Genomic DNA, 27,422 nt, shown 5'->3' with positions numbered 1-27,422 from the left:
TTTGTAGTTAGCCGATAGGAAGTCCCATTTGAAGACCGGAGCAAGACATCTTGATTGGCAGTGTTTTTGTCATACTGAAAATAAATGATAAAAGTGATGAGTGATATGACAAATATTTAGGCCTACCTGGACCACAGAGATCAGATGTATCAAATTCATGAGAAAATATATATTCACTGATGAATTGCCTGGTAAGTTAATGGATAAATACATTTGGTATTCAATATTCTATGATTCGATGTTACAAAAAACAAAATTGTGAAAAATAAAGAAAAAAGAAATGCAGTCAACTTCCACCCTGGTTCTGATTTCAGGTATTTTCCACCACAGCACAGTTAGGAGATTTGTCAGAAAGCTTCCTGGCAGCTCCGACTTTATTATGACTATGTGTTCACAAAAAGCCTCAAGGGGCATCGAAGGCTTTTCACAACCATGAGTTGCTCTTTGTGATATTTTAACAGAGCAGGAGAGTGTCTTCACCTGAATGAGTTGATTTAATCCGTCATTCCTATATATCTCCCCTGGAAAAATGCCTTGATTTGGCGAAGGTGATGAGAGATGAATAATGTATGAGATGCTGACATTAATCATTAGGAGCGCATGCGTACCCTCTGTCCTGCTGGCTGCCTTCTGCCACCACCCCCTCAACCATTCTCCCCTCAACCATTCTCCTATCAACCTTTTAAGGAGTGCTCCAGTCTTATGATCACTTCAAAGACATTAACCACCTCCTCGAGAAACTTCCCAAAAGGTGATCTCACCTTGTTTAAATGTGACCTATGTCTCAGACATATCACCACTAAAACCCATCAAAATGCCTTTCAGGCGTGCAGAATGTTGTTTGAGGAACGGGATCCACTGGTGTCTGTGGATTTTTGTCTTTTAAACCAATAACATTTTGTAAGGTGGGACATCTCATCTGGAAGATTCCAGAGAGGCTCTTTAACGTTATTCAGTTTGGCCTGTGTAACTCAACAAAAAGATGTTGCCGCAAGCTTGGCTGCATATTAAGATTGGGGAATTCGCTCTCATCCTGTACCTATGCATGCGCCCAGTTTAATCTAACACGGTTACTGTGTGTTAAGGACCGAAACAAGGGTAAGACTGTGCATAATTTAGTTGAAACGGATCCACTATGCCGTTTACTTTCTGCATCGGTGTAAATCAACAGAGTAGCTTTAATGGAAAGTATGTCCAAGTGTTACAGCAAGTTCCTCGAAAATAAGAGAGAAGTTAATTATGGGTGGAATCCATCATTTCCTGACACCCACCCCTAGACACACACAGCCAGTTGAGGAGAGAACAATGAGATGTGACTTAACTTTACAGACGGCTTCTGCATTACCCAGACACATCTATATGGTTTTGCTTGGATGCCGGATATTTCCTTGACAGCCTCGCAAATGTGGAAAATACGAGCCGAACTGTCAAAAGATTACATGGAAAGACAGAGTGCACGTGTGTTCATGTCTGTGCATGTTCAGGTCTGGGTGCACCGGAGTGCTTGAAGCGTACGAAAGAAAGCAAGAGTGAGAGGCTAAGCTGCTGGATTTTGTGACATGCCAGGCACACCTCGGATGGGGTCTTTATTTACCCGATTCGACATTACTGATGGGCCATCTGATAAGGTCTCTGAAATGGCCGGCTAAAAGTAGTAATTATTCCCCATTTACCCTAATCTACTCTCCAAGTGGACATGTCCATACATCACAAGCACAGAGAGCAGGAACAAACGGCCAGCAGTCTGAGATAAGGCCACAGTTTTCCCGGTCTAAAAACCAATACCGGGTCTTCATGTTAAGATCTCAATCCATCAGAACCTTTTAAGGCAGAATGGCACTCTGTGTCTTTAATTACGCTGCTTTTGACAGGGATTGGAGAGAGGGCCTGAGTGGCTTGTCTGACCTGTTTGAACGAAAAGCAGCTCTGAAGGGAAATCCAATACAAGCTGGAATGTGCTGGGGAAAGATCACTGTGCCAGACAATGGCGATAGGTAGAGCCTCCTTCATTATCTAGGGGCCTCAATCGGAGTCTGGTCAATACCCCCATTTTATTGCAAGGAGGACAGCTCTAAAATGGAACTTGGTTTCTGGAAGAAGCTAATCAATTATAGTAACCGTGTCAAACAGAAGGACCTCAAGGTGTGAGGAGGTCGATGGATGATTGGCTCAACGACCTTAAAACGCACAAATGGTATCTTTCCTCAAAGGATAGTAAATTTACCAGTGACAGCCATGATATAAATAATCTAGGAATATGGAGCCCCATACTATACTTCTAGGGAAGTAATATTACAAGCACTACTGTTAAAACTACCACCACCACTAATACAACTACACGCTATTATTAGTAGTATAGTGGTCTAATTCTACAACTACCACAAACACAACTACCGCTGTTACTCCTACTATTAGTACTACTACTTCTAATACTATGGCCAGCCCGAGTGCATTTGTAAGGCCAAACAGCTTTTCCACACTGTAGAATCAGTCAGAGATGTTCTGGCTGAGGTGGAAGCGGCTCATTCAGACACAGAGGGAGGGAAAAAGGGCGAGCAGCAGCAGCCGTCAGAACACTGATTCTCACAACCCAGCGACAAGGACGACAGCTGGGATGGAAACATCCCCCCCCATCTCACCCAGCCGTTCATCCACACTTCCTCTCCCTCCCCATCTATCTCTGTCTCTACATCATCGACTCCCTCCCACCCTCCCCTCCCTCCACCACCACCCAGTTCACCTCACAGCTCCGCTGCCTTTCCTCTGCTTTGATCCGGGCAGGTGGCTCCCATACATACACCGCCTGTTGCACCACCTGACCGAGCCTCCAAGTCGCTTCCCTACGCTCACGTCCGCGGAAACAGGCAAGGAATTGGTCCATGGCCCGGGGTTGCCTGCTTGAATCCCTCGGCGTGGCGGTCCGCAGTGAGACTGGACGTTGGCGCCCGGCTGGACGTTAGTGCGCGGCAGGCCCAGTTTTCGGCAAGCACTTTCACACAAACAATGACATCCTCAAGAGGATGAGACACTGTACCTCCCCTGCACGCAGACAGCAGCAGGACACGGTCTTGTGTAGCTCAACTGTAAAGAACATGGTCCACACAATACCAGGGTTGTGGGTTCGATTCCCACTGAGGCCCGTTCGAAAAAAGGTATACAAATATGAGCACTTGTGATGCTCCGGACACGACTGTCCACTAAAGGGTAGAGGTGAGAGAGCAATAAAAGGGTAGAGAAAGGGAGGGAGAACGAAAGAGGGAGAACAAAAAAGAGGGAGTGTCACGGGATGATGCCCCCACTTACATGGCAGCTGCCCGTCTAGTCAATGACGCTACCGCAAACATAGACCTGGTTGCCCAACCAATGCCCTCTTCAGGAGGGGGATGTTTGGGGAAAAACCCCAGTGATAGCAGTGGGGTGCTTCTAGTTTTTCCTACCCAGGCCTCGGGGCCAGACATTTACCATTCTGTGTTTTTTCTGGTGCTATTCACTGGTTATGCCTCATGGTGCTCTAATTGTTCCGGTTGCGTTGGTGGCTATAGAACTCCGATATATCTACAGGGCCTGTGCCCCAGACTGCTTACTGTGTCCAAGACTCCTGTACCCTGAGACCACAGGTTCAAAATCAATATCCTTATGTTCATATACAAAAGCCTTTTTCTTTTTATACTTTTTTTTTTCTCCATCACTGCAACTTCTCCAGTCAAGCATGTTAATGTCGAAGTGCCCACAGAGAGAAAGTGTTCGCCGCTGCTTTCGACAATGGCTCCGTGCGGGGTTCCACCAACCATATCGGCCAAGCTTAGGATGGCGGATGAATGCATATTTCATCTATTAGAGCCAATAGGAAATAATCGTTTTTTATGTACTGCTGCCTTTTGTTTCACACAGAAGCAATCTTACCATGTTCACACAGCCATCACACAGCCATCACAGACTCTCTATCCAAGACAAGCCTTAGATTTACGCACCATCACAGGTGTTGATTTAGGGAAAACTGTTGAAGAGTACTGCAAAAGGAAAGGCTTTAAGGGCCTCTATCAATCAGCTTCAGAAGGCTGCTGTAGCTTACATGGCTGGCACATACAGATGTCATGTGTGTACAGTAAAAATATGCCTTCAAGTCAGTGAGGCGAATCGACAAAGCCATTCAGCGCCGTACATCACCTCTAATTCAGACAAGGATTAATGATATTTAAGGAAAGAGATCTAATCTTTGTATTCTAGCATCTATTCCAGCATGGGCAGTAAATTATGACCTGGTTGGAGTTGCGGTTCTGTGATCACGATGAACTGGGTCATCTGGAGGTATGTGTGCTCGCAATCCTGCTTATACTACACAGGTGGGGACCAGACGTCTGCACAAAATAACAAAGATCGAGAGTAATTCCACTAAGTTGTTTGGTAGTTAAGTTTAGGCATAAAGGTTGGGGTACAACCCTCACATGGACAAAGCAACTAGAGAACTAGAAAAGGTATTGATCAAACCCACACACTGGTTAAATCTCCCCAAACAGTGAGGCGGGCTGCTAAAGAACATAATTTTTCAATAGTCTCATGAACTACAAAACACATCACAGACATATATCCAATTTTGCCAGGATACATGAAAAAGGGATCCTCCAAATTTGCAGGACTTAACCCTTTCCTTGTCAGTGGGCAAGACCTTAATCTATGATGTGGGCTCCAGCAATGGAAAAACATGAGCTGATACCACTTCTGTGAAAATATATTTTGGTGTGTTATTTTACTGAAGGTAGGATACATGTGTATTATTATGTTTAGTGAAGCAGCTACAGTTTGCGCGCGCACGCAAACACAGACAGACACAGACACCCACACACACACCAGTTCAGGTACAGGGCAAGCCTGCTGATGAACGGTCAGTCTTTAGCACCTCTCTCCTACAATCAGCCATTGCCTCGTAGCAGACTGTTCAGAGAGGTGGTGCAGACATCTCTCACCCTTGTTTCCCACCTCTATGATGTGCAATGATGCTGTCTGACACTGTCCACGAGAGATTTGTGATAAAATCCCCAGCACTGCCGTGTCTAACCCATGCTGTCCAGTGATATTGGTTCTGAAATCCTTAGGACTTCTAACCAGGCAGCGCTGCCCGGTGATATTGGTTCTGAAATCCTTAGGACTTCTGTCTAACCAGGCAGCGCTGTCCAGTGATATTGGTTCTGAAACCCTTAAGACTTCTGTCAAACCAGGCAGCGCTGTCCAGTGATGTTGGTTCTGAAACCCCCAGGATTGCTGTGCCTGAACCTGTCCATGGACAGTGGTGCTGAACTGGCTACAGAAAGCAGTTTGCTGGCAATGCTAGTTGGGTGTGTCTAAACAAGCCCAGCTTATGGCAGGCATGTCTCCATGCACTGTTTGCTTTGATCTCTACAAGAGGGACGCTGCCAGCTTGGATGCTGAACCAGAGGTTGATAAAAACATCTTGGGACAGCACTAGTTCTCATAATGTATTTCTTGAATGCGAGCTTTTGGATTTGACATCTTCTTATTCTAATCTCAAAAAAAGAAACAGGCAGCCTGCTAGTATGTTTTAATAGGCTGATCTGTTCATGTATAGTATTTGGTTCTTGGTATGTTTTTGCAACCGGTTGAAATAAAAGACATGGCGTCATACTGGCCTCCTTAATGTAGTTTCTCAAATATTGGATACAGAACCCAGGATTCAAAACAAGACCACAACCTTTTTCACACTTGCACATGGTGTATTATATAGATCTGTGAACTTGCCCTCTGAGAGAGGGGTTCGGGGGTCAGCCATTACTGACAGACAACCTGGATCAATTAAGGTTAATGGCCTCGCTCAGTGGCTAAAACACAGCTTGTCCACTTTGTCGGCTCAACCAAATTGCTCTTACCCAAAGCTCTACCTGCCACCCCAAAACCCTCAAACTACAATTAGCCACCCGCTACTGCAATCATTTCACTTCTTGAGGGAATCATTCTCTATTCATATCCATATGCATTGGATGAACAGGGTAGGACAATCTGTGAATAGAGCTTCTGATCGCAGCTTCACAAGAGACCAATCACCAGTCTCTTTTGGTCTTCCTTGTCCCTGCAGTAAGCCAATCAAAGTGGGCGTTGAGGTGGTGAGTCACAGAGAGAGGACAGAGTCCCGTGGAGCGGAAGGTAAAAGGCTGTCGCTTGGAGCGTAACACGTAGTAGCCAGGGAGAGAAGAGCACAGAAACACACGCAGACAAACCCACAAAGAAATACACATCTACTGAAGTGCCTATTCCAAGACACTCCCCCACTGATTCACCTTCTGTCTCACCTTTTTCTCTGTCTCTCTCTCTTTCTCTGTCCTGTTCTTTATTGGTCTGGTTTTATATTAGTTTAATAAATTAAATATACTCTCCTGCCACCACTAAATAAGGCAGAAACATCCCCGACATCACTACAAGGTTGTCTGAAGGTCACCCGTTGCTCCCAGGGTTCCCTCAGGCCAAAATAACTGTGTAATGGTGTTAATGTCTCTCAGGTAAACATATTTACTTAACTGGAAGAGCAGCTTGATAAACAACCACAGACTTTATGAATGGCATGTGAGCCAGCAAGACGCTCTTTAACTATTGATGCTATGAGAGCTCTTACAGCTCTTACTGCTGTCCGTCTGTTCACTTCTTTGCCATAAGACCATGGCATGACCTAATCCAAAACCATTGGGGAAAGTTCTACAAAAAGCATGCAGCATGCCTGCCTATTGTATAAAACAGCCGCTAAACACTGCCCCGTTCAAACTGCCCCAGATAAGGGCTAAATATCCCCAATCGTAGAGTTCTAAGAAAATGAACTGTAACAGTAACCTTGAATAAGACCCCATTGTTAAGACTGTGGTACCTTGATCACTGTTGGAAGTGCAAATCCATTTCCCAAAGAAGTGATCAAGTAATTGTGAATAGGCTGGATTGGCCCTAAAGACAGAAAAAAAGGACCTGGCGCAAAGACGGAAAGTGAAATTAAAATCAGACAGGACTGATTCATGTGTAAAAAAAGAACTGTCCGTGCATTGGCTTTCATGGATTATGCCAGCTAAGGACAATAGAATCAAATGAAGACGAGTCGTTTGAAGCTACACAATAAGCCAACCTTCCACCCTTTCATGTTTCCAAATGGGGGAACCACTGTGAATGTTAATCACTGTTCCACTGGATGTTTTTCTGGGTTTGACCTATTTTTAATTGAGGGAAAGGAACAAGAAACATAAAAAGAATATAAGTTTATTAAAAATGAAGACTTGTCAGGTGCATACAGCATAGCACTATGCATACCACTGGTTGGACTCTGGAGCTAGGCAGGGTTGGTTCTGGTCATTCCCTAGATAAAGAACCACTTGCTGATGGAACCGTTTTCAGAAGACCAGTAGGAGGCACTCTGTCCCCTGGTCTAAATAGATACCAATGCCCCAGGGCAGGGATCAGGAGCAAATGCCCTGTGTAAGGGGGTGGCTCTCTCATTGTTAAACAATTGTCCAGGTAAGTTAAAGGAAGATAAGATATTCTGGCATGAAAGAGAATGAGGGGGAAAGAGATAGAAGGCACAAGGTCTTGACTACAAGTCTGAGTTAATGTCTTCATCAGCCGGACTCCACCAGTTCATGGGACGGGGAAATCCTCTGTCCTTCATTCATTATGTCAGCAGCAGTAAGCACCTACCAAGTCTACAGAATATCGGCCAAGCTGATTGGAGAAGCCATTACGTCCAGAAGCAGGACAACATGCGTGTAATGTCCCTGTTTGTATCTTATGCTGAGGACAAACCCAATTTCCAATTTGGGGATCAGTGATCATTCATCATTCCGTCAGTAGAGTCCAGTATTTTTCCGGGCATTGGTGACACGGCTCTACTGCTCCACACTGAAAATACATTCACTTCCTCCCAGTGCCAGCACTTTATCTGGAGCCCAGCCCCAACGCAACGGGAGACTGATCCCAGCCTGTCACTAATTCCATGGATGCTATCAACTCTGCCTCCACGCCCAGCCGGGTCACAAACACACAGACACACAGATGAATTCATACACAGCCACACACATTGCATGCATTCCCCAAACATAGCCGTTTGTTGTCAGAGTTTAAGAAATGTCTTTACCCTTTGAATGGAATGACTCCTGAACGGAGTCCTCAAACTGCACTCATGCTGTACAGTGTGTAGTATTTACCGCATAAAGCAGACAACGCCATACATTAGGAAAAACATCTTGAAATGTGTGTGAATCCTAGGTGGTATTTGGCGATGTCTGATTTCTTCTGTTTATGTTGGAATTTTCTGTGCCTTTACACCTGGAACTAAAGAAGGGAGATTTAATTTGGACCGAAGACATCCTTCTGTCCTTCGTATCCTTTTCTCTGTGACCCGGAAACCTATTAGTGGTTAAGCAGGATGTCAATTTGTTAGTAGGTGAATGGAAGTGTGTCCTCCTGTTTTCCAGAGCCAGCTTTTGTCAAGGATAATCATGTCTTATCAGAGACATCTGCCCAACGCCCTTTGAATGAGCAGTTTTGTCAGTCAAAAAAGCACACAGGTTTATATGGTATCTATATGGTCTGCCAAAAAAAAAAAAATGATTGTGGAATTTTCACATCATAAGCTAATTACTTACACTTCATATAACCTCAAGAACCTTTGACCTGTTTCAGAAAGAGGAGACTATGTTGGACAATGAACAAAGCCACAATCGAGGACGTAGGATGCAACCATTGGTTAATGCACGCAACGTTTGAGGACGGAACATCCCCACAGATCTAAGTAGACACAACACTCACTGATACACGGGCTAATGGACGCCCACACAAAAACACACAAACTCATCTATAACTCCACTACATAAACAGGAAATTATAACTGCATGCCCTTTAAAATAATCCTAAACCTAATCCTAATTGTAAGGTAAACCTAACCACAATTGTAATTTTAACCTAAACCTAAATATTTAACTAAGTAACCTTTTACAAAAGAGTGTCTGAGAAAATGTTTGCATTACTTTCATTTACTTGGCATAACCAGAGCTACGCATTTTTATTTTTATATGCCTGTGTATACAAACACACACACACGTGAAACTGGAGTTATAACTTCATACAAGGCGAAGCAGTAAATAAAAGAGCATCATGTACAAGGGATTCACCAAAGTACTCTACACAAGCATTAATATCAGTCTGTCCTCTGTACAGTATGTTCGCTCAGCGCGGAGGCTCCCCGTTTTCTCTCTTACCTGGCAGCACACGCTCAAGTCTGGTTTCACTTCTGAGGGAGATCGAGGCTGGGGCTGAACGCTCAGATTGGTCCCTTTTTCACACAGTGATGGATCAGCTCGCTCACACACCCAGCACAGCTAAGGCAAGCAAGCACTGATTCCCTCGCTTGCCCGTTCCTCTCTCGCACTCGCTCTCACGCTCTCTTCCTCTTTCTGACACACCCACTCCTCCTGCCCACATATTCTAGACCCCTCCCCTTTATCTCTCGCCCTTGCTCAACCTGGCACAAACACAGAGATAGGCACTGTCCGTCTCTATTTCGCAGTTACTCTGTATCCCTCTCCCTCTTTGACACCAGCTCTCTGGCACTATAACCACCCACAACGTCTTCAGCTTTTAAAACCATTAGTATCCATCTCCCCCTGAACTGCATCACGGTCCAGTATGGCAAATGCCTCACACACAATGCAAGGCCAGTCCAGTAGGTAATGAAGACGACCTAATGCACCGCTCGGGGCCCTATTCTCATCCACCCATGACATCTTTCCGAAATCCCGCCTGACGAAAGCCGGTAGCATTATCAAGAGCTCTTCACAGCCCAGCGAGTTTGACGTGGACTATATCAAAGCACAGGGTCTCACGGAGAGGCTTACCGCTTATACTGACTCCACCAAACGACCTACTCTACGTTAAGATATGGCCTACCCTCTTTAATATATATTTTTTTGTCGCTCTTCTTTGTTGAGCAGGAGCCTGAAAGCCTGTTTTGTGTGGTTTGTCTTGTGTATCCTTTCCTTGTGTAACATTGTCACCTCCCTCCCCACCTCCTTCTCCCTGGCCCGCTCCCAACAGTGGTGGCTATTGATGCCGCTCACGTCTCCTCCCTCAGACAACCACTCAGGAGCATTCATAGGCATTCCCAGAGTAACTCTTGCTAAATGTAATGTCTCCCTGTTCCACTGTCTATTTCTTTCAGTTTGCTGCCTCACAACCACACACACTCAAATGTGTGGCTGAGGACACAGACAACAACAGATAAAGGAAGCAAACCACACCAACCAATCAATAGAGCATTGATTATGCTAAGATTTTTCAATTTGCATGCAGCTTATGACTGTATGAGCACGGGTTCATTTGAGTCAAAAGAGTCCCACTTCCAATGGTTTAGTTTGGTCTGGGTTATTTCCATTATTCATCCGACACCTGGGTCCTGACCCTGTTGCCCCACTGGAGGTCCTAAAGCTCCCAGCTCATGTATTATCATCGCCCCCGACAAAACAGAGCTGCTTCACCTCAGCCTCAACTCCCACTGAACACATCAGTGTTCGCGCAAGGCTTTGAAGGGAGCTCCGTCTCCCGACCCTCTTTGAAAAAAAGAACAAAATGGGTGTCATTCATTGGGATGAAGCGGAACAGACGAGTTCAACGGTTCACAAGACGACAGACGGAAACGTCTCGAGCAGAGCCGTCCTTTGAAACTTCAGGTTTCAGCAGAAACCTTTATAGTTCAGAAGACCAAGGTGCCTTGGTAGGCTTGTAAACCACAGAGACAGGGGCTGTCTGGTGTGTTAGCAGTACACGTATAGCTGTAGCCAGGCCTACAGCAATGCAACGAAAGGCAAACAGAAAGGCCGGGTGGAATTTGTTAATGATTACCTTGCCCTGGTCTAAGCTTCCCTACAGGCTGGCTTGTTTGGCCAAAAGCTTGAGCGAAAACGGTGGTTGTTAAGCCCACATATCTATGGCCGGAGTAGAAGGGCGTGTGTGCGTGCATGTGTGTGTAGGGGGATGGATAGTAGTGGCGCTGTACCCTAATGAGAGGAAGACAAGGAGAACGGAGATCCATACTGGACAGGGCATCTGGGTATGTGTCAATGCTGTCCTCAATGCTGACACAAATATATACCAACAGCTCTGCGTCACAGATGCTGACAGCACAGCTGTAGACTGGAAATATAACTACCACCTCCAGTAAGTGACTAGCTATATCACGCTGTAAGTGATAGATCTCACTGAGTCAATTTGTCCTAGAAAGAAAATAAAGGAAAGAGGACATCAGAGCAGTCGCAGATTGTCTGCTAAATGAGATTCAGGCTAGCTGACAGTAATGGCTCTGCGAACATTACACGGAGGCAGCTGTGAAATAGTTTAGTGACTAAACACTGCTCTGGAATAATGATTACTGCCCCCAAAGGATTGGAGGGCAAAGAGCTGGTTCCCTCTCAGCAGGTGGAGGAAACATTGTGCATGAAAAGGCTCAATCAGAGGAACTATAAATATTTAATCAGCCAATGGCAATGTGAGCCGTCATGCTCTTGGCTTTCCAAAGGCTGTTACTGGACTATAGACGTTGAGAGGAAAACGTGGAAATCCAAACCATACTTTGAGGTATTGAAAGGTACAAACGCACTCTACACATTCATGTCCTATCACTATCGCTCCTCTCGACATCAACTCAACATCCCTCCTCTCGACATCGGTTGCTGATTGGCTGAAAGGCATGTTTGTCTGTGCACTACTGCCTTCTGTTGTCCTTGGACTGGTCGGTCCCCATGGCAACATTATATGTATGAAGTATGTGCAGTGTTATCAGAAACACACCCCTCCAGTGAATGGTACATACACCAACAGCAACAGAGAAAACAAGCCCATAGTATTTTACTGATTGATTCAAACTAATGAGCCTTGTCAGTGTATTTTAAAGGAAAATATTGACAAAGTAAAAACTAAAATGAATCCAGGCAAACAATAACTGAAATACAACTATCTAGTTCAAGGTGGTGAGACAACAAAACAGCAAATGGCTGCCACACAGCAAAATAAATATTTCAACACAGTTTCATCTCCTAGTTTTTGTCATCCACCAGTTGGCTGAAACTGTCAAAAAGCTTTGTTCTGGAAGCTTTGGGGGCTTTTTTGGATCCAATCGAACTGAGATGAATACAAAGGGTTGCCAAATCAAAAAAAAAATTGAGGAAAGGGGTGATCCACTCCAAACATGTGGAAAAACTGAAAAGAAAATAAGATTTAATTGAATATTGGCATGACTAGCTAGTGGTTTAGTTGTGAGGAGCAGACAAGTAAAATTGGAGTGGAAAATAAATGAACACAACTCTCAGCTGCCAAGTTCATGAAGACAGCTCGAAGTGTGTCCAGCCATAGAATGCGAGCTGTGAGACATGGAGCGATGGTCTGGCAGGACAAGAAGACAGAATGATGGAAACGGGAGGCAAATATGTACAGGAAAGAAGAAAAGGCTACCAATCTCCAGAAAATCTCAACACTTCAAGGTCATTCTCTCTAAAAACCTCAACCCTCCGAGGTCATCTCTAAAAACCCCAACACACCTAGGTCTTCATTGTAAACAGATGAGATAGAATAGTGCAAGTCAACTTCAAAATCCTGGACACGGCCCAGTCCATGTGTTAATCATGCCTTTGCCAAAGGGAGCTTTGGGAACGACCCTTGGAGGATTCTGATTCTGACAAGAGACTTGCTTTAATAATGACACTCTTAGTGTGTTCCGCAGGCAGGAAGCTGTCACACAGCTCCATCTATTCACTGACTGGCGGCTGCGGTGCAGTTCACAATGTAGACCAGCCAGGCCCTTTTCAACATGCACATGTGCTCCTTTCAATAATCCCTGTCAGCGTACATACACACACACACACGCACGCACACACACACACTCTATAGAGCACCTGCTGGGGTCAGTTGCACTTGCCAACACCACTTGCCAACACCACTGTCTCTGCACAGATGTTTGGATTAGAGCGTGAAGAAGGGGGGAGAGACGAGTGAAAGGAGGAGAGAGGAGCAAAGGGGGAGGCATCACTAACGCTCAGCACTAACTGAACCCATCGTGGCGCTGGAGTGATAAAACACAGAGCCCCTTGATAATAGAGACACATCATTCACATCCACATTATCTATTAACTTTAACCACTTCTTCCTCATCTCGACAACTCAAGGATGACATTACTAGACAGGAGGGGGAAGTGAACAGCTACTTTAGTCGGACTAATTACCACACATTCAAATCCGAAATGTAGCTGAAGCAACTCTCATCAGCCCACACCATGATGCGGCTCCCCAGAAATGTGGTCAGGGGTTATTTTGGCTTCCAGCTTCCTCTCTCCCCAGCTTCCTGTTGGCTTAGGAGCCTCTCTCCAATGGTTTGACAGAGGAAACAGTGTGCGAGTCCGTTTGCTTATGTCTGATAAAGGTCTAAAAACAGTACCGTGTACAGACCTTCCAAGGGGCATGTGCTGAATCTGAGAAAGTGGGCAGAGTTGTCGGCTCACACAGACGGACAATGTGTGGGAGAGTGTGTAACGCGGAAAAAGACGGACGATGCATGCCCATTGGAATGAGTGACACGTGTAAAAAAAAAAGTTTTTTAAAGGAGGATGATCAATGCTCTTTGGTGCGTGTGACGTATGTGGCCAGGGCAGACGGACACATCATCTGGAAAGGGCAATAGGTAGCAAAGGACCATGTGCTCTGCACAGGTTGAGTCTGAAAATATATTTTGGGACCAGAGGTCCCAGGAAAAATTGTAAAACCTGAAGAATCGGTCCTCGTCAGGTTTTTTAGCATGCTTGTTTCTGGGTTAGGAGTTATGTTTAGAGTAAAATGTCCAATTTTGGTTGTTTATAATTGTGGTTGTGTTTAGGTTTTGGCATTACGGGTTCAATGTGTCAGGGCTAGTATTTAGGCATGAAGTGTGTGTATGTGCGTTTCTGCGAACGGTCCCCGTACAACTCCGACACGATACTCAAGTTCGCGGTCAACGGGACGATGTTGAAGCCTGATCACGGAGGGTGACATGTCGCACAAAAGGGAGAAGGTCAGGGACCTGGCAGTGTGATGCCAACACAATCTAACCTTGGACTTAATCATGAAAGGGAGGGGTGAGAAAACCCCCGGTTTATTAGGCATAAATTAAAGTAGGAAGAGAGTTGTGTACACATCATTAATAAACTAGCATCCAAAGTCATGGTTTTGTGAAGTGCCCCGATAACATGCGTCATTCTGAACAATGACATTCTTGTGACATGGCACGCAACATCTATATAGTATTTAAGAAATATATAAAGCAGGGCTGTCAAAGTTAACGTGTTAACGTGTGCAGTTAGGTTAATGTTGGACGTTGGAGCGGTGTGTGGCACAGTCACACGTGAACAGGACTAACAGGAGGGGACTGAGTACACAGCCCTGAGGGGCTCAGATGCTCAGGGTCAGTGCATAGGGAGTGAGGATGCCCATTTACACCACCTGGGGTCTACTCGTCAGGAAGTACAGGATCCAATTGCAGAGGGAGGTGTTAAGTCCCAGGGTCCTGAGCTTGGGAACAAGCTTAGCGGGCACAATAGTGTTGAATGCTGAGCTGTAGTCCATGAACAGCATCCTCCTGTATGTTACCCTTTTCCAGGTTGGAGAGGGCGGTGTGTCCAGTCAGGGTGATGGCATCGACCATAGATCTATTGGGGCGGTATGCAAATTGAAGGGGGTCCGAGGGGTCAGGAAGGGTAAAGCAGATGTGTTCTGAACCGCCACTCGAAGCACATCATGATAATGGAGGTCAGTGCAACAGGGCGGTAGTCATTCAGGCAGGTGATGGAAGGTTTCTTTGGTACAGGGACGATGGTGGTCTGCTTGAAGCAGGTGGGGACTGCTGACTGAAGCTAGATTTATGCTTCTGTAGGTCGGATTGTTAATGTCTGGTGCACAGAGACATGCTCAGCATTTATAGTTGTGCTGCCTTGGGCAGCCTGGTTGTGTAGATAGCCATTACATTTCTTTGCACTAGGCAGCAATGTCGCGCAAAATGTTGGTTTGTTCACTTGTAGAGCAGGAAAGCTTCACAGAAGCACAAACTGTATAGTTGTTATACAATATAATAGCTACCTAGCTAGATCGGCGAAGATGATTTCTGGAATGGCACATTTGAGAGAAGTAGTAAAATTAAATGAAGAGGAGGAGAGGGGCGATGCGTTGGCAGAACTGATTTGCAAACAGTTCATAAGAAACAGACGAAAGACACCAAAGTAGGTGGTCAACGAGGCCTTTGAACGTCTCAAGCAGATCAGGGTAAATGCTTGTTCAGCAGACAAGTAACAGGGATGAAATATTTTAGGATGTTAGCTAATCGTTTCAGTGATCTTCTGCATCGCTTGAAACCCTTTATCATCAAGCCACCCACTCATCACCTATAACCTCTGAGAGATGAGCGATCATCCTGAGAATTCTTGCTTCGGGTGCATCACTGCAGACGGTAGCTTCGAGCTACAAGATGGCTTTTACAGCAGTGTTCAATATCCTTTCTGAGGTCACAAAAGCAATCTGGTTTGAGTACTAAAGATTGAGGTTCTTTGCTTCACCTCTATAGCAAAATGGTATTTTTGTGAAGCACAACACCGATTTACCATGGTGGATGTGGGGTCTTACGGCCGAGAAAGTGATGGGGGAATTTCTCAGGAAAGCTAGTTTGGCGAACCATCGTTGGAGATGTTGGTTTTCCATTGCATGTAAATCTGAGGAAGCCCTTTCAAAGTTAGCTGTTAGTTCACTGATATTCTGAAATATTTGGAGGGGTTAAATCATAATTGTTAGATTCATTATAGTGTTTTCTGTGTTACATTATTTTAAATTGTAATGTTTTTTATGCTTTACCAGGTACCAATCTAGATGACAGCACGAGGATCTACAACTATCGACATTCACGGGTCAGGCGTGTGATTGAGAACTCATTTGGTATAATTGCCACAAGGTGGAGAATTCTAGGCAGATCACTGGAATTCCTACCAAACCCATGTACAGATGTTGTGAAGGCCTGTGTTGCACTGCATATACAAATGCTGCCAACACACGGTATATACCACCTAGTTTCACAGACTCTGTTTTGAACAATGGCGAGGCACGTGCCAAGTCTCCATGGTCAAAAATGTTTGTGTAATGATTACAATAACAGTAAAAAGAGAAGCCTTCTTAAAGCTTGAATGTGCACGTTTGAGCAAAATATTTGTGCAATCTCTGCATTTTAAAACAAACATTTGAACAAAAATACTTGTGTCTGCAATTTCTTTGCTATTTTTAAAGAAAACTAAACCCTTTGAACAAAAGGGTGCAATTTCTATGGATTTGAAATAAAAACAAACATTTGAAGCAAATACTTGTGCATTTTAAATGAAACAAAAACAAATATAAATAATATTTAATCAATTAACGCTTAACATCAATTCTTTTTCAATCCAATGACAAAAGTTATCTAGGCACTTTTGGAAAAAATAAATAAATAAATAAAAATAAAAATAAAAAATAATATATATATATATAAAAAGAGTACTTTAGGCACATCAGGGTGTGTACTCAAACAGTGCCTTCCGCTGAGTCTGCAGCACATTCTTTCTCCATCTCTAGAAGCCAATGGACTTTGAACTTGGCTACACCCTTTCTGGGGAAAGGCTCCATGTTGGGTTATCTTGATATATCGTCGTCAAGCTTGGCAGTGAGCTTGGCTTGTCTCTCTTCCCTCACTTTTCGCCGCTGATCCAGGAGGTGAAGTCGAGCTGTTAGGTCATTGTCGTTCTTCACTTTCTTTGTTGCTCTCGAAGAGGATGAAGAGGAGTCGAAGGAGGATATACCTGAGGAGACACTCCTAGGTTGTTTTAGGGGGACAGGTCTTTGATAATTTAGATAATGAGACATGACAGGTTCTAGTGACGGTCTGTCCTCAGCTTCGGGGTCAACCGTTGCAGGTGGTGAAGATACATTTGTGTCCACGACAGTTTCAGGTGGCTCTAGGACTGACGAGCTGCCACTGTATTCCATCTGCACTGACAACACAATATACAATGTTACTATGTTACATTCATTATTTTAGTATTTAACAGGGCAACTCAACGGGGGGGGGGAATAACATAGGCCTGCGGTACTTGACTACTGAAAATAAACAGGCATATGCCTCCATTATGTAAACTTAAAACGTATGCCACAATATCACTGTGACATTGTATTAAAGTTACCTTTTTATTTAAATTTATCATTGAGTATACACTTTTAGTACTTCGATGCAGTATAGTTTGACAATGTGACTAAAATGTTCATTTACTCACAGTCAATATGGATAACTTTCTGTATTGAGGGACATGCCAACTAAGTTTAATTTGTTTTGAATTCTGAGTTGCTAATACAAATCTTTTAATCTTTACTGGTCAGTTACCCAATGTTGTACTAGAAGTAATCAACACTGAATTAGGCAATTACAAAAAAATGTACTTACCTCGTTTGTGTCCTCATCAAAATAGGAGTTGGTTTCGCCGTGCTTTATGTGCCCGGACAGCCAAGAAAGCGATAAATAAAACAAAAGTACTTCTTTACCCCCTGCATCACCATTTTACCTTTGAATGTCTTCTTTATTCTCACATATGTGTCCCTCATCAGCTTCCACCTCTTCTGGAAACTTCCTAGCTCTTTGCCCAGAGTCTCACAGTAACCTCACAGTTCTTATACAACTTCGACGAAGGGTCGTACAAATCCCTAGTAACGGCGAACTTGTTCGGACAAAAGTTCCTTGAAATTGAGCCATGCCTAGACTCCACTGTTGTCGCCTCGTCTTTGTTGACTTTGTGATAGTGATACAGGAAGTTAAATATTCCCGGGAATCCCTACTCTGTGTAAAACCGTTCCTCCTCTCTTCAAACAACATGAATCTCATGAAGCTGGTTAAGAGAATGCAATGAGCGTGCAAAGCTGTCATCAAGTGTGGCTACTTTAGAAACATTTACAATATGTATATAATAAATGTATTTTGATATGTTTAACAACTTTTCGGTCATTACGTGACTCCGTATGTTATTTCACAGTTTGTTTTCACTATTATTCTGCAATGTGGAAAATAATACAACTAAAGAAATAGCCTTGAATTGGTGTGTCCAAACGTTTTACTGGTATTGTATATGTAAATAAATCTAAATTACATCTACCCCCACACAGACTTGGTATGATTACTCCCTATAAATAGCACATTTAATTTTGTTTTATTGTCTTATCAACAGTGATACAAATATTGGTATTTGTATCACTGTTGATATTTCCTGTGTTGAAGAAAAACCCAATTAATTTACTTCAGCTGTATTCTCAAAAAAAGCTTTTCACTGCTGGTGTTTACACCTGTAGTTAAGTACAAAGTGTACATAGGTTACAAATACAATTTGCTTTTATTCAATACAGCATAGCCTCCCTGGGTTTCCCTAAATGGGAAACCTCAGAAAGTCAATGGTAGAAAAATAGTTAGAGTTTGGGAACGTACACTAAATAAGTGGCTCCCTCAACATTATATAAATCAAATGCCTCAGCAGATCTCCAGTGATGTTCACAACTGTAGTAGGTACAACAGACCCTGAGGACATCTACTGTAGGAGAATTGCACAACTACAGCCATAATCATAGGCCGACTTTTTGTATGGAGCACATTTTCATTACAACCACAAGGGTTTTCTTCAGTGCTCTGCAATGTTGCAAATAGAACGAATCTTCACAAAATGTGCCCTAACTGGTCTTGAATGCGGCGACAAACACAACATGTAACAACTAGCGGCGGTGGAGGATTTTCAAATGGGAAGGTCCAACCAAAATAATGTGGGAGCCAGGTGTGATAACTTCTTATACACCCATTGGTGAAGAATCTAACAACTGAAAGTACAGTAAGCATACAGTATGGCGATTAGGGTTTACCTGCCTAACGCCACAGATACGACCAGAGACAGGCATTAGTATTGTATGCCCTCAGGGAGGAACTATAGACAAGGTCAGCATGTGGAGAGCCCCTGGAATGGGATGGAGGATTAGGGAGGATTCGGAGTATCCACTCATTACCCCGGCCTGTGGAGGGGCTGATAATTAAATGACCTCAGCCAGCCCCACCGCTGCCTTCCCATTCACCCTCTCTGCGCTGCCCAGAGCCTTCGGGGTCACAAGGCCGATTCCAGACTGAGCTTCACGGACACAAGTGCGTACTCAAGGTCCAGGCTGATGTACACTCCACCTGACATCTGACCTGTGAACACTTCAAACACTTTATGAACTCTTTGAAGCCCATGGATGGCCCGTCTTCGACTGATGTCAGATTTGTCTTTGTAGTACAGCATTATCGAAGAGTCTCTCACTAACCTCTGATTCTCTCCCACTCAGATGTAAGCCTGAACATCAGATCTCATGTTTCCCTACCAATGGCCTACAGATAAGATAGACCAATAGATACATTGACTCCTTATCAAGCAGTAAGGTCACGTGGTGGTCCTCTGCTGGCTTAGTGAGCAGTGTGGGGAACAAGACAGGAGAACAGGGCCCAGTCCAGAGATGGTGCTGGTGGTGCAAGTGTCAGACTCAGGCAAGGAGAACCTCTGATAGACTGGGAGAGCAATGTGGAGAGTGCTTGACATGGAGAGAAGAATGGAGCGACCAAAGGATGAGCGGCCAAACTGACCAGCGGTGAACAGATGGTGTCAATGATGTGACCTGAGCCTTAATTGCATGCTACCTTTGGTTAGAGAAACAATCTACGGTAAACTAATGGGTGACCTTCTGATCTTGTCAGCTGGCTTGACGTGCAGCTTGCCGGCAAGAAGGTGGAAGTAAGAGGGATGTTTTGACCACGAGGCTCGCCGATGCTGACTATTGATTTGATGTTTTAGGTTTATGTAATCTAAATACAAGCACGTAATTGTTAGTTTGCTTAGTCCCTGTGCGTCTGATCTCTCGAATATGCCTCAGAACCCTTAGTAATCAGTTACATTCCGTACGAGGACTTCATGGACGTCCACAAGTATTCCCGTTTGCCTCGATCCAAACAAAGGAGCGGTGTGTGTACGTAAGGCAGAGCTCAGCGTGGTCTTGGCAACAGACTGAGTCAGTGTTGTCTCATAAGCTGTGACAAAAGCAGGGAAGAAAGGCTGGAGCAGGACAGCGTTAGTAGGGGAGGGAGGAAAATTAGTGAGGGAAGAGAAGGTGGACGCGGAGTGAACGGAGGGGGGGGTGGTTGTGGTTCTGTGGTAGAAGCTTCGACACACTGAGTGGGTTTGTCACGATCTGCCAGTGAGCACTCCCCCTCGTGAATATACTCACGACAGCAGTACCCGACTGAAGGTGGCTACTGCATGATTTAATTTGCCACTTGATGTGGGAGTTACGGAAAAGTGCTTTTGACACACACCGACGATATATATCCAGCTGTAAATATACAGTCGGGGCGGTGCTCCCGTTTAATGAATAAAACAGTACGTTGACAGATAAAAGGTTCTTGTATTACCATGGCGATGACGACGAGTGCTACGGTTGGCGAATAGCGGTAAATATTAGAATTCCCCATCCTCCCCCATGCATGTCTGCTACCTGTTCACCTGTGACCACACACGCCCAACCATTCATCTGACCCCTATCAGGATTTTGTGTTCAATTGCACGTGCTGCGTTAAATTGAGCCTACAGACTTAAACAGCCTTAACAAACCTTTAAACAATGGCCAGTCTAAACCTCAACGCTGATCAAATTAACTTAGCATTTTCTCAGTGTATGCAACTCAACATGGAGCCTTTCCCCAGTGACCACATACAGCCCCAATGTGCTCAACTGTTCATGGAGCCAAATGAAGCAATTCCCAAGTATAACTAACTTAACGCTTATGAGATTAAATCCTTCATTTGACAAGTGCTGGAGTTGACAGCCTTTACAATAAGCTGCTTTTTCCTTCCCCGGGCACTAGCATAAGCGGATGCGCTTTCCGATCCCTCACATCCAGGGGTGACTGATCAATTGAAATGCACATCACGAGGTTCTTTAATTGCCTGTCACTCTGTTGCAATTAGAAACTAATTATTAGAGACTCCTTCCTATAAGCTTTGAACGCATACACTAGTCTGTTTTTTGAGGATCAATGAGGCTTGATGAGAGCAGCAGTCTTTTTAACATCACACCCACAGCAATGGACGTCCGTGCTTTGTTAAGCCCCCCCCCCCCAGATGGAGAGTACAACAAACTAATGTTCCTACTCTGCCACCCATCGTGAGCAATTGATCAACCATGTGCCTGAACTCATTGTAGTTATCCTAGCAAAGAGCCACCATGACAGATCTTTTGTCCAAAGGCAGATTGATGCAAATACTGTTGACAGCGAGAGCAGTATATACATCTACGGAGTGGTTGAGCGGAGTTTGGTTTTTGGCAAATTAGAGAATTGGTGTGAACAGCTAACGGAGCTAATCACAGATTCAGATGATTTCAGGCACAGGGAGATCCCACAGAGGTGCCTGGCTCTGCTTCTGCCGTAACTATTAAAATCAGCACTGTGACTGAGTGTCAGCACTGTCATCGTCATTGTCAATATAACTCTGTGTAACCTCTACCACACACCGTTTCATCATGAAAACTCAGCATTGCCAGGGTAACTCTCCATGCCCCAGAACTTTATATGTAGGACTTAAGAAATATTATCATAATAAGAAAATGACCATAATATATCTACATTAAAAGCAGAATTTCTATTGATCAACAAAAGACAGACAAGCCCAATGAAAATCCCTCTCATTTCCTTGTTGCTAAACTTCTACACAGTTTAACTCCATTTCTCTACTAATAGCAAAACAACCAGTGCATAGTCATTGTGCCACCTAATCATTGCTTCTATATTATTATTTATTAAAACAGATTGTCACTCAAACACGAAGTAAAACTGAATTTATAATATACTGTATGTAGCTGGGGCACTCCATTAATTAGTAAGATATCTTAAGTAACAACAGGTGTCTTCATACTAGAATTTTCAAAATCTGACATAACGTAGCATATGAAGAAACAAGATGCGTAAAGAATATGCTAAAATGTATATCATATGATACAAATCTGGTTTGAATCAGATTTATTGTTAACGCAATTCTCCTAGTTGCCACATGGAGAATAAATACACATTTTTAAGCACCAGTCCAAGAGGATTTGTGGAATATGGCCAAAATACAAAGCCTTAGAGCTGCTCATAGCGCTTAGCCGTGGTATATTGGTAATCACAAACTCTCAAGATGCGTTATTGCTGAATTATGTTTCATACACATTGTCTTATACCACAGCTATCAGCCAGTCAGCATTTAAGATTTGAAACACCCAGTTTATAATGCCCCTTTAATGTCACCATCGTAACTTGCAGTCTCACAATCATTACTTTCAATGTCACCACTGTAACTCTCAATGTCAGCACCATGACAGGAGACCACTGCCAATTAGGTTTCTGCCAGCATTTCTGTGAAGAGCACAAACACTTATTTTTATTCAGTATTTATATGCTAAGGACCATACAAGGCTGTACGTTTCTAAATGGATGCATATCGTCTCACTAATGAGTGCTGTCTGAAACCCCTTTCTTCCGATTGCTTGTTAGGCAGATCAGAACCTGTGTTCCAAACACCTGTGTTTGGATAGGAAGAGGCTGGGCTCCCGTTGTGTCTGAGACAAATGTTTCATGGGACTGTGGTGGCAGATGATTGATGACTTGCAGTACTCAAGTGACAAAAATCACAGCCCCCCTCCCAGGTTCTTGGCTTTTGCGTCTGATTTTTGTGCTTTCCTTTTCCTGTAATGTGGTTACTGAAGGAGAGCGGATCTGATGATGGACGTGGGATTGGCTGCGCTCCAGAAGCCAGAGAAGCCATTCGATCAACAGACACGTATCACATAACGGTGCCATTTCCCACCTCTGCTCAATGGTGTTTGGAACAGGCAGAGGACAAGAACAGCTGGTTGCCAGATATCCTCTAAAGCACCTGACTGGTGTGATGCTATCGCACTGGCTCACTCACAGAGCAATAATTACAACAAGCGATCTTAATCTCTGCCGAGGGAAGAAGAGCAGAGGAGTGTGGGGGGGGGGGGTTCATTCCTTGAAGAAAAGCCCGCCAATCATGTAAACTCGCTAAAGGCAAGACACAACCCCCCACCCCCCCCCCCCCAACCCACTACCGCTTCCTTCTTGTGGAAGTCTCCTTGCAGATGCCCTTGACCAGCACCCCGTAGACAGGCCACATGCCCTTCACTTGCAGGGGGCCAGTACTGCATGCCAGCGCCAGTGGGCTAATACAGAAGAAAGCCTCTCTCGCCACGTGTGTGGAATTAACACGCTTTAGTAAAGCACTGTTCTACATTAGTATTCTTATCTAGAACAATGCCAGCGGAAGGAAATAATGATGTCTTAAGGTAGGGCCGGGTAGGGGGCTGGATGGTGGGTTGTGTAATGTGTTCATTTAGCCTGTCGTTTAACAAGCGAGCCAGGCTGAGAGAGCCAGTTTCACGCTCTGCTTTTAAACCATGTCCCAGCAGAGCTACTTGGGAAAGGCAGTTCGACTAGAGAGGGAGAAGTAAGAACCTGACCAGGACTTCTTTAGTTTAACCTTGTCTGCCGTAATTGCTGACCGTGAAACTCCATTGTTTTACTTATCCAGACTGGGGCCGTCTCAGATTTCCACGAGGGGGTGGGGGAAACCCTGGTTCATCTGAGTCACCCACGCCCCCTCTCTCTCTCACACGAGTGCACGCGCTACACGAGTTGCGCTCCACCACTTTGGATATGTCACGGGCAATAAGGATGAAAAATTGGGACAGCTCCCCTCGCTCCCCGGTCGGTGCAGTAGCTTCGGAGTGTGCCCTCGCACACCCAGTGGAGGCCGCGCTCGGCGCTGCTCGCAAACAAAATGGGATTTAACAAGGCCCCAATCACGCACAATGCCTCAGCAAATGGCCACTCAAGCCAGCGCACCTGCCACACCAGCTGGAGACGTGCATGCTTACTGTATCTGTCATAGTGGAGTAGTATCGTAGGGCAGGAAACAAGCTTTATGAGCAGAGCTTGGGACGCAAGTTCCCGATTGGCCCAACTGACAACATACAATCTGGAAGGCTTGTATTAAACTCCACCAGTCATATTGGAAACCTTGTGGACACTGATAAAACTCCTTATCTCGCTTTTGTGGGCCATTTCAATCTCTCTTTATTAGATTTCCTGCTATTCATGACAAAGAAAAGGCTTGATTCATTTGTCCTCATATTTGTGTTTGATATTTATGATTACTTTGGTTGGGGGTTATTACATCTGATATAATGTTGCTTTTGTTTTTATTGTTTGTCATGGCAAACCGCTGCAGCGTTGACAACACGCGGAAACAGAGAGCCTGTGACGGAATTTTGGTTTCTTTGGTAACACTCCATTACAACACTTCCTCCACATGTATTATGTGTGGAATAGTGCAGAAGAGAAGCTCCATCTAAAATACTTCTGCTTCTTGTTCTATGATGTGGGGAATCTAGTTTCACGTGTTTCTTTGAATATCTTCTACATTAGATAAGTCAAGGCATGACATTCACTTGTGCAATAGGAAGAAATTAATATAAAAAACTTGAAGGATTCCCTCCAAAAACCACTTCATCTACTTAACATTCAAGACAAGTAGTTTTTAACAGGATTCCCGTGATAGATGAGTAATCTCCCTGCTTCATAACACAAAAGATGTTCACATTATGTATAGGATATGTTTTTGGGCCTTTCCTGCTCAAAAAGGCAAACCCATAGTTGATTAGTCCAACTGCTTAACTCGTAAAGGATCTATGGTGGCCTGAGTCAGTGGAATTACATTACTACTAAGGCTTTTGGTGCTGAATACCACAGATTTTGATGCGTCTTTTCAATTAGAGGTTTTGCTTAGGGGCCTCTGAGTTGTATTGTACGCATTTACATAATTTGGTCACAAATTCATACTGATTTGCATTAGTCTTTGTTCATTCTGAGTCAAATCCCTTTGGAATTTGTCTTACTTTGGGCTTGGTTCATAGAGTTCTTCTGTGCTCATTTGGCATTTAATGATAAGGACCAGGGGACCGGAGGTTATTTCCCCCACAGGGATAGTAGATCCTTGGGGTCTGAGAAAAGGGGATGGCCAGAAAGGCTCCGTAGACCTGTGGCATTTCCACTGAGGCGGGTGTCTCTTTTGTTTGACTCTCTTTGAGGAAAAGGGAACAGGTTCAGTACTAACCTTTAATCCAAAGGTGCCTGCTGCAAGGGACTCTTCAGATGCCGCTTTGACGTCTTTTCCGCGGGTCGCACGTAGTGGAGGTAGCTGATAGCTGATGAAGAGACAGAAGGGGCCTGTTAGTGCGGAACGGCATGAAACTTCTATTGTGTCTGTAACAGCAGTTTCCTGGAGCAGTTACAACACACTCTGACTACAGGCGCCCACCGCGGGCCCGCCTGAACTTATACCATCATGCCTTTCAATCAGAGGTGGAAAAAATACAAAGTAAAAGTACTTGGCCGGGTTTAGCGGCGTTCACCACTTTAGGGAAGTTTGTAATCAAGACCTAAATTTCCAGGCAAAGGGAGTACATAGTTAATTAACCAGTGGGTAATACAATAAAATGAAGAGTGAAAAATTATGAATATCAGTCACTTGTTAAACAACTTTTACCTGGTCATTTAAGTATTAATTAGGTACTTCCCAAAACTGGTAAACACAACAAAGTACATTAAGTTTCTACTTTGAAATCTCTGCTTTCAATGTTATTGAGGTGCAGAAGCCCCATCTTTCAGGTGACCCAACTGGAGCTCAGCCCAGCTCCCAGGTCTGATAGGGAACTGGGGTCACAACCCCCACAGGGAACCAATGGAGAACTGGCGCTGCGCGCCGTACGACCTCCTGTCACAGGATGGGTTTGCTAGAAACCCTTGCTAAATGCCAGGTCTGCCTGCATGACTGGGCCAGTGAGTCCCCGGCCAACAGACGCATGACATTAGCGGAAAAACATCTTCCATGCAACACACTGTCCAGAGTGGAAAACGTGTACAGATCCGCAACCACTGGTGCATGAGAGTGCCCTGACCCCCCGAAACACACTAGCATTGAGTGGGCCTCAATAGTGAATTGCTACAAAAACTGAAGATGCCGTTGTGGCAGTGCCCTGAAACATGACTGGGATACCTCCAGCCATCGACATAGGTGAAGATACTGGAGGAGATAATGGTGGAGATCCCCCAGCATGGGACAGTATGCATCCATTACAGTCCCAGCAGAACGAAGGTGCTCAGGAACTGGACAGGCAGTGGGATGCAATGTCTCTGACACAGAACTCAAACTGCCAGAATCGGAAACCCCATCCTTGGGTCACTGAGACTCATACTCAGCGGTTAATTTGAGTAGGAACCTGCCGGAACAGGATCCAGCTCTCAGTTTGTACCGGCGCCTATTTTCTTTCACAGATCCGGTCTGCTGCGCATGAGTCATGCGTCTTTTTCCATCACTGTGTTCGCTTTGCACTGTAAACATTCTACTAAAAGCAGTCAGAGTTCATTAAGTAGCCTATTCCTGGAGCCTTTTGTAGCCTCAGCACTGCCCGACAAGAAGGTTGGGAAGGTTTTAGCTTTTTGTGGTCCGACTCCACTATTTGCGCTAGCGATGTGATTTATACGTGTCGATTTGCCAACGGGATCCATGTTTCACCCACACACCAATGTATTCAGGGACCCCCCGATTTACAAATGAAGCACTGCTTAAGCCCAACGGGATCGTCCAAACCCACGTCACTGTTTCCAATATCCAGATCAAAACTGCGCATGTGCAAAGTTTAAAAGGAACCTCTGCCCTCACCACTTCCCACAATCCAGCTTAGGGACTCTGCATTTTTACCTGTGTCATTAGCCGGTCTGTTGAGGCTGATGGGCCTGTCAAAGTCAGCAGTGTAAATGTCTGAGTGACTCCGGCAGATAAGTCGGCTCTACATAGCCCTTCAAAGCCTAGGAGCCTACCGGGCTGGCCCAGCAGGCATCCTCCGAGGGAGACAAGCACAAAGTGCTTTCTACTGCTTCTCTCTTTTCTCAAACTGAGCCTGTGGCGAGAGCCAGACAGTGTATTTTAGGAAATCCATTCGACAGAGTATGGTCCAGCGGTTGTGCACCGGTACCTGGGTTAAACAAAGGGGTCGCTGTGTGCCCACATGCAGATGCTCCGCCGCCCTGTGGCTCAAGTCAAAAAACCACATGGGATTCCCCTACTACACCCTCAGAAGAATTGCCAGGCTGCCCTGGAGGCCAACCCTCCATTTCCTCATCCAAGAAACAACCAGCACCTTGCAGTGACACTACTTCATTGCCTGTCGGAACCGGAAAGT

The 27,422-nt window shown here is 44.7% G+C and overlaps 1 protein-coding gene across 6 annotated transcripts in view; it reads right to left on the bottom strand.

Moving 5' to 3' along the window:
- The window catches only part of syt1a (synaptotagmin Ia), a 243,483-nt gene that overhangs the window by 83,821 nt on the left and 132,240 nt on the right, over positions 1 to 27,422 (bottom strand). For 5 of the 6 annotated variants that reach the window (XM_010887234.4, XM_010887237.4, XM_010887236.4 and 2 more), the window contains one exon: positions 25,295 to 25,385. The gene's annotated coding sequence lies outside the window, so the exon portion shown is untranslated. Of the gene's footprint in view, positions 1 to 9,242; positions 9,423 to 25,294; positions 25,386 to 27,422 lie in introns of those variants that run through there. The other variant, XM_010887238.5, reaches the window with a different exon arrangement.

The sequence above is a fragment of the Esox lucius genome, chromosome 23 (genome assembly GCF_011004845.1).
Source record: "Esox lucius isolate fEsoLuc1 chromosome 23, fEsoLuc1.pri, whole genome shotgun sequence".
In the NCBI taxonomy this organism is placed as follows: Eukaryota; Metazoa; Chordata; class Actinopteri; order Esociformes; family Esocidae; genus Esox; species Esox lucius.
This window is presented reverse-complemented; position numbering and strand designations above follow the sequence as displayed.